The 11634-nt window shown below is 39.1% G+C and overlaps 1 long non-coding RNA gene across 1 annotated transcript in view; it reads left to right on the top strand.

Moving 5' to 3' along the window:
• The first annotated feature begins 1247 nt into the window (after window positions 1–1247).
• LOC148424844 (uncharacterized) overlaps window positions 1248–11634 on the top strand; it is a 69614-nt gene continuing 59227 nt past the window's right edge. The window contains exon 1 of the long non-coding RNA XR_015865506.1: window positions 1248–1294. This is a non-coding gene — a long non-coding RNA (uncharacterized LOC148424844). The remainder of the gene's footprint in view (window positions 1295–11634) is intronic.

The raw sequence follows: 11634 nt of genomic DNA, 5'->3' as shown, positions 1-11634 counted from the left end.
GGAGGTTCCTTTCCTGTAGTTTTTCAACAGTTCCCGGGTGTTTGGGGTGAATACCTTTTCTGGTTGCCATGGACATTTGAAATATGTATTATGCTAATGCTATAAACGCATTTTCTCAAAATGACAATTTTGATTTCAAAATGTAGTTGATGTAGAATTAAAATATATGTATATCACCATTTTCTTTAATGGAGACATAAGCCTGATTTTGTGAAAATACATACTGTATACATGTGATTATTTTTAATCTATCTTGTGTACAAATATTTTACCACCGTTTGTGTTCATAGATCTGTTGCCGCGGTACTTAGGCTATTCAATTGCTTTTCAAATACATTTTGCATCGACAAAACGATTGTTTTAAACATTCAATGATTACTATTGTTTTTGTTTAGTTTTGTCTGATTGTAAATTTTGATCCGATGTGGCATGGGACCTCTTGAAGTCTCCTTTTTTCCATTAATATTATCTGCCAAAGAACTGCTTGTTGTGAAGTGTGCAGTTCAATGCCAGCATACAATTTGCGATTACTGTCGATGTTGTTGTAAGATTTTATGACTGCTGTGTTGTTAGTCATTGTATTGCATGTATGTGTGTATGTGTCCGTATAAAGACATTCATCAGATTAGCTGCACGGAGTCCTCCCAAAGGTTGAGGGGCCAAGCAGGCACACTCCCGCTCCTCATATGCATCTCTTTTATAGTCCATTGTTTGTAATCGCCGTCCTCTCCCCTTCTCCCTGCCAGACATTTGACCTTTTTTATTTGCCTGTCCGGTTTCAGCTGCCCCGTGAGCTGACACACACATTATAGAGAGCAGATGTGCAGGCGTTTGTCAGTGAATGCTAATGAGGGCCTCCATCAACCCGGATGATGACATACAAACACGCGGCCCACTTTTCATCACTCTTTTTGTGTTAGCTTAAATGCTAACGGAGCTTGTGTGACATGTAAGCGTGTGCGCGTGACGGTGCGAGCGACTCGCCGTAACCCCGGGCTACACAAAGCGCACCGCTCACCCGACATTTCCTCCCCTTTTCGCCGCAGAGGCCTCAGCGTCTGCGATCAATCTCACGTGGGCCAGTCATGGTGTGGATGGGCCCACTGCTGGTTCTGACTCGCTCTCTTCTTTCCTCTCTCCTCCCGCTCACCTCCATCCTCCGACTATCGGATAGTAGGAGTGCCACCTCGGGAGAGATGATGCCGCAGCTAGCATCTTTCCGGGAGGATAATTAACGCAGGGCGCCACAAGGCCGCGTGCAAGTCTGACCCCACCTTCGCTCTGCTACAAACAGGTATGTGGGCCTTCCATTTTTTTTTTTTCTGGATGATACCCAACAGCAGTGTTTCCTCGACTGACTGGTTTGCAGACTAGCACCCACTCACACTTTTTTTTTTTTTACTACCCACCCTCTCTCTCTTTCCCCCATTCTCTCTTTCTTGCTTCTTCTCTCTCTTTCGTTCAGAGTAGGTCTGAACAATTAATGAAATTCAAATTGACATCACATTGTAATAGTATGCAATTCAGAAAAAAAGTACCATTGGTTGGACTGAAGCGATTTTTTTCAATATGTACATTTTATTTCTTTATTTAGGTGCCTACAGACAAGTTCAGTGTGTAAAAAGCTTAGCCCACGTGTCTAAATAGTATTGTATCATAAAGTATGAAAAGCTGAAGTGATAAAGGCACAGATTTATTTGCATTATAGTTGCAATTTGATTTCTCTCAGAGTTATGCTTATGTCATACTTGTTAGGTCATTTTTGGGGAAGTTTTTGCAGTGAACACTTAGTAAGTTAACTATAAAATAAACAGTATATAGGAAATTAATTCATGGTGAATTTGCTTTTATTTTAGTGCTACCCTATACCACCAATTCATGATTGTACAATAAATCTGATATTTAATACAGAAAAGTTTATTTCCAGTTTAAAAAATACATGGAAAAATGACAGTGAAAAATAATCACAAATTAAATTGCTTTTACAATATAGTGCGGAAGGGGGGCTAAAAAAATATTTTTCTAAATTATTCAGCTCTCTCACAGATATGCACACACACACACACACACACACACACACAGGCTGAAGCAGGCTACTGTGTAACTTTTAATAGTGTTTGCTTGAGCAAGGAAAGCTCTTGATCTACATTGTGTGGGTTTGTAGGTTTACAGGTGTAGACTTCGAGAGACATGTTTGGTGCTCTGAGGTGGCAAATGTCATGTTTTTGAAGTACAAGTGGGTTGTCTTTACTGCTCTGGGCTGTACTAGGTGCCTGTGCACCTCTGATCGACTCTCTCAAAGGTTACCGCGTTTCTCTCTTCTGTGATTTTTGTGTATTTGATGTACAATTCCTTGTTGAAAAAAAGAAAAGGCGGGAAAAAAAAACAATGTGTGAACATGCGTGATGATAGTGAGGCAGTTAAATCAGAAAGATTTTCAGCATTTTGTTGCATTATATAGCCTCAGGTGATTGCGGAATATTTTATACATTTGCAAACGTATTTGACAATACATGTTGACCCAGCATAAGGCTGCAAATGTCAGCGTTTGATTAAGACATTCTAGCGACTACATTGGGTGGAATTACTGAAATTGTTTTTGAACAAAACAGGTGACATGACAGCAAACGTAACCAAGAAGGAGTTCACTTACCTCAAGTCAGCTTCTGATGATGTCCTGGATTACAGAGATTCTATGCTGAAATAAAGAAAATACACAATTTTAGCCAGCACATTGAAATTTGTATGCATTATGTGACATTAAATTTAAAATCAGTTAGCCCATTCAGCTATTTGGCTAGCTATTTGGAATTTCAAATTAATATACCACATTGCCATCTCCAACTGCATCCGTGCAATTTGTTTGTACAAATTACTGGATGCCTTTTAGGTATACAGCCTATGACTTTCCCTATGATAAATTTTGATTGACACTGTCAGAGAGGTTAATTTAACTTTTATCATCATGGTTGTAGTTTACAGTACTGTGCAACTGTACTGCATTTGTCTCCAGTGTCCACTCAAGTCAAAGGACATGAAATACTAGAAACAGCTGCAAAGTTCAAAGTGTTTTTTTTTTTTTTTTTTTTTGGGGGGGGGGTTGAAGCACTTATTCAGACTGACTGTGTCCTGCCTGTGTGCGGCTCTTTCACAGATGGGTGAAAAGGGAAAAGGCGTTTCCTGGAAATGCCACACTCATTTTTCCATGTACAGGATATTTTTTGCAAGGGTCAGCACTGGAATTTATGGCAAGTGCCGCCCTATAGGATGCATCAGAAGGGCTTTGATTTTCAGAGAAAATAGAAGATTTTCAAAACTCCCAACCTTTTCCAAATGCGCTTCAACTGTCCTCATGCAAGGTGTTGTATCGCTTAAATCCATTTCCTTTTATTAGATGAGCCTAAGTGGCCCATTAGGAAGTTGTTCTAAACTTAATTTACATGTTCATTTGAAGAGAAGCAGGATGTTAATGGCTGACAAATTAACCCCTGCAGCCTAATCTTCCAAATGGCCCACAGCATATGATAACCTATAATCAATATCAGCAATTATGTGTCAGGAGGAGGCGACTGGCCGTGACCCGTCTCTCGCGAAAAGACCTCCGAAAGGAAACTGGATCTCTTACTCCAGTCTGCGCACGCAGGATGTCTCGTCCCTCTGATGTCATTACACACACCTGGGACCACCTAGCATCCTCTAGCCCTTCCATCATCGCCTCACCCTTGTCTTGCTTGTCCTCATTCAGTATTGACAAAGAATCACATTTTAACTGTGATTGGCCCTCTATCATCCTTCCATATTGTACACACACAAAGGTTTGTCTTGCTTCAGAAAGGATTAGACATCTTTTTACAATTCAAATACACGCAATAGAATATATGAATTATGTCATTGTAGGAAAAGTTAAAGCTTTAATTCATAAATAGGTGTGTATATTTGCTTTCATTTTATTTAACATAATTTCTCTTAATAAATTGTCATGCACAACCATAGGATGAAGTGCAATCTAAATGAACGAATGGAACTAATGAATAAATCTTCATCAAACTTCTAAAGTTTTGATATGGCTAACAGAATTTCACAACTCCAAAAGAACTGGATTAGAAAATGAACGAATCAAACTAAATTGTGCTAATGAATAAATCTTCATTTAATTCTAAAGTTTGGATGTGGGTTACAGAATTTTACAATGAGAATTGTAAGAGTTTGAAATACAGTAGTTTTATATGGCCTTTAAGCATTTCATCAACAATAATATCATGGACCATGTGTGTGTTTTTTTTTTTCTTCAGCAATCATGAAAATTCATGAAAAAAATGATTACATTTTACTGATAAATAACGGTTATTTAAAAAAAATAATGTTTAAAATATTAATGTTCCTATCTTAAAATTGTTATGCATAGTAGCCATTCTTACCAACACTGAGTTAACATTCTGTTAGTCCAATAAGAGCCCAAATCATTCCTGTCACACTTTCAATAAATACTTTAAAAAAGTGTTTCAAGTACAAAGTTTAAAACCAGGCAACTGAATTTTTCTTTTTTGTTGTTTTTTTTCCCCTTTATTTTTCCAATTAGCTCTCCAAAATGACTTTAGCAATTATACTATTTGGCTAACAACCTGAACAAAATCAAATTTGACCAACTGAGACTCAGGGCCTTTTAAATTGCAATTGTTTCTATAATGTTTTATCCATTTCAGGATTTTAAAACTGCATGCTATGACACATTATTTAGATTATTTGCAAATTATTTTGCCTAAATCCAATACGTAAATTATTGCATAGTTTGCAAGGCTCAGCAACTACTGCTAGTTATAGTTATGACAACAGTAGTCTAATTGGAAATTAATGCTAAATTGTAATGATTTCTAAAACACTTAAAAAAGGGGGTTTCTTCATATGTGGGTCATTGACTGCAGCGACCTTGAACTTCACCGGGGTGGCCCGGATCGAGGTGCATGGGGGGTGGGTGTTCAAGAAGAGGGGTCAGCTGAGAGCCATATGCCTCCTTGTGACCGCTACAACGATGCTGTCACTCTAGTGCTGACATTAGCCACGAATCTGTTTGCTTCTTTTTTTATTCATAATTTTCATAATTTAATTTTTTTGCTCTAATGCCATTTTGCAAGTACCAGCATAATGTCATTTGACTGATCTGCAGCACGCAGTTCCAGGCCTACATGAAAAAATATGCATACAGCTACTGTGAAGTGTAACGGTGACGTGTGTACAGGCGCGTGTCCTGGGCCTATTTCTCGTCACTGTGCATTTGTAGTTGTTAAATTTGCCTGTACTGGATTTGGTTTCACAAATTCTGATTGATTGTTGATCAAACGAGCTTCATTGCAGTAATATACACCTACATCCTGCATCGATGTTTCTATTTGCGTTGTTGTATGGAGGCGATCACTTTTGTCTGTGTAAGGCCTTCAGATTAAATGACGCTGTGACGATGATGTCACGACTACTCATCAAAAAATACTTTGTGCGCTTAATTATTTAGAAATGATATTGGTATTCATATTATGATGTTATTGTTAAGAATACTACAAATTACGTAACAAAATGTAATCACAAACATCTACATGAAACTATACACGTTGATAAAATATTTTGGTGCTAGTCAAAAATTAGTGTAATTTGGTCGGTTGAATTTTTTTGGGCGAAATAAACAAAGAGAGAGCAACTTACATTTTGGGAAAAAAAATCCGCGATCAGGGCCTCTGCACCAACACTGCTAATATATTAATAATAAAACTGCTATTTTTCTTATAATGTTGTCATTACAAAAACAATAACACGCTATCGAAATATGTTTTCCTACTACTTTCAGCTGCCTGCCTGTTGCCTTAATGATCCTAATTATCCCACCCATGCAAACAAGTGTCCTATTAAAATACGATGAATGCTAAATAGACGGAATAAACATGTCACTCCTAAACGGGTCGCTTGCCAAATTCCTCCACTGGTGCATCGCTCTGCAGCCAGCCAATTAACGCAGCCTATTAATCCACAATGATGCCCAATTAGCCCCCATTAGGTGCTGAACGATGGGCGGAGGTTTGGGAAGCAAGCGGGTGGCACTAATTGAAAAAAAGAAAGAAAAAAAAAAGCACGCCAGCTTGTGTGTGTATGTGTGTGTGTGCGCGGGTGAAGCGCGCGCGTGTGTGTTAGGCCCTGAGAAAGCGGCAGGCTCTGCGTGCATGCAGGGAGCATTCACATTCAAATGAGAGGGGACACATTTTGGCACGGACGCACGCGTCGACCTCCCGGAGGCGTCTTTTGTGACACGCTGGACATATTTGGGCGCACACGCGTGTTTGGCTTATTTGTGGCACGGTTCCTACTGAATTGAAAACCCACAAATAAACAGTGCTTTTGTTTTACTATTATTATTAATATTTCTGTTATTATTATTGTTTGTTTTTGCAGTTTCAAAGGCGAAAAAAAACATATCCATATGCGCATTAATCCTTGCACTTGTTCTCTGGTTCAAGTGTGCGTACGTTTGTGCACGCGCCTAGCCAACCATGCGTGTCACATTTGAGGCGCCTTTCCTGCGGCTTTTTTTCTTGTGTGACCTAAATACGCATTTTATTGCCCGTGCTGCCTTTTTGAATCATCTACTAAATAAAGCATTAAAAAAGAAAAAAAATCTCTAATTTCACTCGTTTCCTCGCGTTTCTTTGATGAGCGTAATATTAGCGTCGATGAGCTCTTCCTATACCTGCATGCAAGGAGGCGCTCTGTGTGATAGTCTGCCTTGTAATGTAATATTAATGCATGCAGAGCTTGTTTCATATCAGGCGAAAATCTCTCCAAAATTGTCCTCCACAGGGACCCACTTAGTGGGAGGCGCATATAGCGATGATCAGTCTTTTTAGCTCGCATATGAAAGGTATCACTCCACTTTAGACTGTAAGTGACAAGCATTTGAAAAGCTTAGCTTCTATATAGCCCGCAAGCTGTGTTTAAAAAAAAATCTTTTCGAAAATTAGAATGCTACTTCCATTTCTACTGCAGGAAAAAAACATGGGGAAATAGAAGATATAAATGCACTTAAGGTCGTTGTGTTGCTTTGGATCAAACTGCAAACTGTCATTAATTAATAGGAAGAAACAGCAATGTTAATGTGCCATCAAAATAGCATTTATGTGTATTTTTTTGTATTAAGTAACAGTTAAATATTTTATCACTTGGATAAGGAGATTGGACCCACATTTTCATCATGACTGAACCTCAACCATTTGTTTATATATCTGTTTTTTATTAATCATTGAAAACAATTCCCTTAAAAAATTAAAGAAAGTTTATATATATATATATATATATATATATATATATATATATATATATATATATATATATATATATATATATATATATATATATATATATATATATATATTGTAATCCTATCTGAATTGTCTCCCTTGAAAGTGGTCTTCGTACACAGATTAAAAAAAAACGAATAATCAAATTCTGCTATTCTACAAAAGAAGTATCTGTTATTTTTTTGTCATTTAAAACAACATTTTAACATTTTAACTTCACGCTTATAGGGTGATTATCGGGCTGATGAGGCATAAAGCTGCCTGAGATGGGTCCATCTCCCCACAAACAAATCCCAAATTATACCTCAAATCAAGTGAGCATTCTCTGCTAGGGCTGCAAGGTCAAGTCCACGACCTCTGACCTGATAGTCTGGCGAGGGGCTGAGGTAGGCTGTTGATGATGATGGAGAGGGAAGCGTCTGGGCCTTGCTGGCTGTCTGTCTCCGCAACCTGCTGTCCTCAGCCGCGCTTCTCCCCTGCTTGATTTTAGCCAACAGCGCATCTATTATTCAGCAGCCTTATTAAAAGTTATTTTCAAAGCCAGATGACCTGCCATTGGGGGCCTCTGAGTGGGCAGACAAGCTGCAAAGCCCAAATGGACACAGTGGAGCCGCTAAAACACACAGGCTGGAAACAAACAGAAAACAGCACCTGCATTATTAAGAGGCGCATTCGCCATTGCAGAAATAAGAGCTTGTGAATATTTCACAATCACAGCTTCAAATATAGATGAATGTTTAATTAACGACAAGTTAGACCGCACAGGTAAGCAAAGACTAAAAAACTATATTTCATGAAGGCACTAAAAGGATCCCTCACATAGACATCTTTTATTCAAAACTTAAATGGCACCCAGTAGAGCACAGGCCCAACCATCAACACTGAATGATACTCGCTTCTTGCTCCAGACGTTCAGAATGAATGCTTCAAATATGGACAATGCCCGTTGAAGAATTAATTAAAACACTTGGAGGTAATTATATCGCATTGTAATTTATAAAAGAAAAATCAGATTTCATATGCTCCTTGCCTCCCCAAATTATTATCAGAACAAAGTTATGCATAACATTGGTTGTGATAAAATGGCCAAAAATAGCAATGCTTAAACATTATTTTGCAGAAATAATACCAAGGTGCTTATTGTATATACTTAGAGGCATTTAGGAATCAAATCAACATTTTATAATTACACAATCAGCCACAACATTGGGACTTTCATGCATAATCAATTACAATCCAATACAAAGTGGATAACATATTCTCAATAAAGATCAGATCTTTGGTTGATGCTAGTGCAGTGAGTTCATAATTAGGTAACTGTGGCAGCTACCTAAGACAACCAGGTCAGTAGTATTTAACTTTTAAGTAAAAAAAAAAAAAAAAAAAAAAATCATACATTTCTAATTTGGATGCATTGGCATTTAATCTTCAAGATGTTTTTTTTTTCCTACATTTAAGTACAATTTTAATATAATTTTTAACTCTGAAAATACATGTCCATGTTTTTTATCATATATAAGTGCATTTTTAATAAAATGTAATTGATTTCACAATGCTTTACAAAATTATCAATATACATCTTAGAACTTACACCTTTTTGATTAACATTTATGATTATGACACAACTGTATTTTAATTTTGGCCACGATGATGGCATTTCGATAGATGAGTACTTTTTTATGTACTGGTTGTTGTGACATGTATGAGACACACTGAACTGAACAATATATTGACAGTTGCAGTTACAACTCGGGGATGTAAACCTTTATTGCATCATCATGGCACCGCTGTCCAATGTTTTGTTTACATATTAAAACAACTCTCAATGAGATAGAGTAGAAATCTACACTCCAAACGATAATTAAATAATGGTACTATGTAATCAAGATGTACTATCCAACAGGATATTTGATTGATTGTAATGATGAATAAAGCAGCAGTCGATGCTATTATGCCGAAGACATGGACTTAACCCCTGCGCGTGTGTACTTTTGAATATTCACGTCTTGTTGAAGGAGCGTGACATAACCTTTTCTCCCTTAATGCGTGGGCCTTGTGCACATGCACTTCCCAGCTGTGTCCGGATCGGGCCGGCTGGCCAATCAGGGGAGGATATTTGGAGCGGGGAGGGGGTGGGGGGGCAGAGGCATAGCGAGTAGGAGCAGGCCGAGGCGGAAAGGTCGAAGTGGGGGGGGCAGAAGACAGGCGGACTGGCTGAGCGCCGCGTCTTTGAACCTAACAGATGGTGAAGGTTAGGTGACGTCCCCTGGCCTGGCCTTTCCCCAGTAATTGAGGATAATTTGAGCAGCAAAGAGAGAAGGCCTGTCCACCGTCAGGCCCGTGGAGAAGAGATGAGCTTAATATGAAAATGATGCTGCATTACGGCCAGCTTGCCCAGGCTGCCCGCTCGTCTAATCCTGCCCCGGGGCGGCGGGAATGAAGGAGTGTCACCCCAGGTCCGGGCGCCACGCCACGCACATGAATACATCTCAAAGGCGTGGTTCCCCCACCACCCCCTTCCTGCGCACCCCATTAGCCAGCACTCTGCCAGGGCCGATTACACAGTCCCACTCGGGGGCCACGAGGAAGCATTAAGGGGGAATTTTGGGGATGCGTGCGAGTGGACTCGCTTCACTTCTTCTCCAAAAGAACAAAAGAGGTGCAGAAAGGCCACTGGCTATCTCCTCTCAGCTGACTTTATCACCTTCTCGTGCAGCTATGCGATAGGCCTTGAAAAAATACATTAAAATAAAAACACTGTAGGATGTAAAATTTCAGCGTGGGTCGTTAGATTTGCTGGATTTTACCTGCACCCGAAGTTGTCTCTGTGGCGCAATGAACACCTTTACAGCTATTGATCAAGTAGTCAAACTGGACACATTAACCTGTGCAGCCTTGAAGAGAGTTTGTGGGGAAATGAAGGTGCCCCAAGGGAGCTTCTTTCAAGCTTAAGCAAGCCACGGGAGATACAGATGTGCTCCGAATTGTTAGGTTGGTTGCGGCTATCTTACTGGCAGCGCGGTTTTAATGGCATCTTGCCACGCCTTTCGCAATCTATTCTTTATAGAGACATTGTCATTGCAACGGAGGAATCATTTATTGGTTTTTATGAAGCGTTTCGATTTACGTTTGAGCCGTTGATTTTCACTTCATGCAATACAGCCTAATTTACATCATGGCTGTCATTATACACAACCGATGTACTCGATTTCTAGTTTTACTCTTCAACTCAGCTCACTTTGCTTGAATGCTAAAGCAGTGGCGCACTGATTGTCTAGCAAGACCTGATGTTTTTCCTCCCCATTTTAAGAAATTGTGTTGTGATCCAATAGTGGATTTCAGAGCGAGCTTCCAGTGCCGCTTGTGTTGTGGCCGATTTGACTCTGAGCCATGTATTAAACAGGACAAACAATAAAACACATACAAAATGAAAATGCTCACTGGGAGCCTGTGGAACAGATACTCTTACTGGATCAACATCATTAGAAATGAAGAAAGAAATTGTTGTCCTAGTTTGGCAACATAAAAGTGGTCATGTCTGGACGTTCTCTTTCATAATTTCAAGGATATATAACATGTAAAAAAAAACGGGGGCCCATCAACTCCTGTCATGTAGAAATGTGGAGGGAGCTTCTCGGCTTCTTGAGATGAGTGTCCCCTTCTAGTTCAGTGGACTCTCCAAATTCTCCCTCACTAACAAGTGACCCAACTCGTGAGGTTTCGTTCTCTTTTTCGGGTGATGATTTTGCTTTGTTTTGCAAGCAGAAATTTGAACTCGACTCACTCATAACAAGCAGCAGTTTGGTAGATTTGTAAGCCAGGCAACTTTGGCAGTCAACAGAACTCCGAGCTTTACTGGGTTTGTAGTCCATTAGCATTTTCTTAACCGGGAAGTAAAGTCAAAAGTTTTCTTTGCTGTAATATGTTTTATGCAGCCCCACTAGTCCAAACGCAAGATGCTGTTTAATATTGTCTTTTTGGAATATGAATTATGCTGTAAAATCCACCTGTTTATTGTGTGTTTACCTCACTTGTAATCCAGAGAAAGGAAACGGCCAATTACAGCTCAGCTTGCGAAAATCACACGACCAAACTTAGAAAACGGAATGTTTTTAGAAAATACAATACTGCAGTGAAACATTTTTTGGCGGGGGGTGTTTTCTTGAGGACTGTAACCGATTAACATCATTTTGATTCATTTCAATGGTGGCTACAGAACAAATTACAACTTGTAATTCAAGTTACTAATGTATTGATAACAAAATGCAATATCATGCCAATTAGGCTATATTTCAAC

This window comes from Hippichthys cyanospilos, chromosome 4 (assembly GCF_059441005.1).
Source record: "Hippichthys cyanospilos isolate Australia breed blue-spotted pipefish chromosome 4, RoL_Hcya_1.0, whole genome shotgun sequence".
In the NCBI taxonomy this organism is placed as follows: Eukaryota; Metazoa; Chordata; class Actinopteri; order Syngnathiformes; family Syngnathidae; genus Hippichthys; species Hippichthys cyanospilos.
The sequence above is the reverse complement of the archived record's forward strand: the minus strand, read 5'-3'. Positions and strand labels throughout refer to the sequence as shown.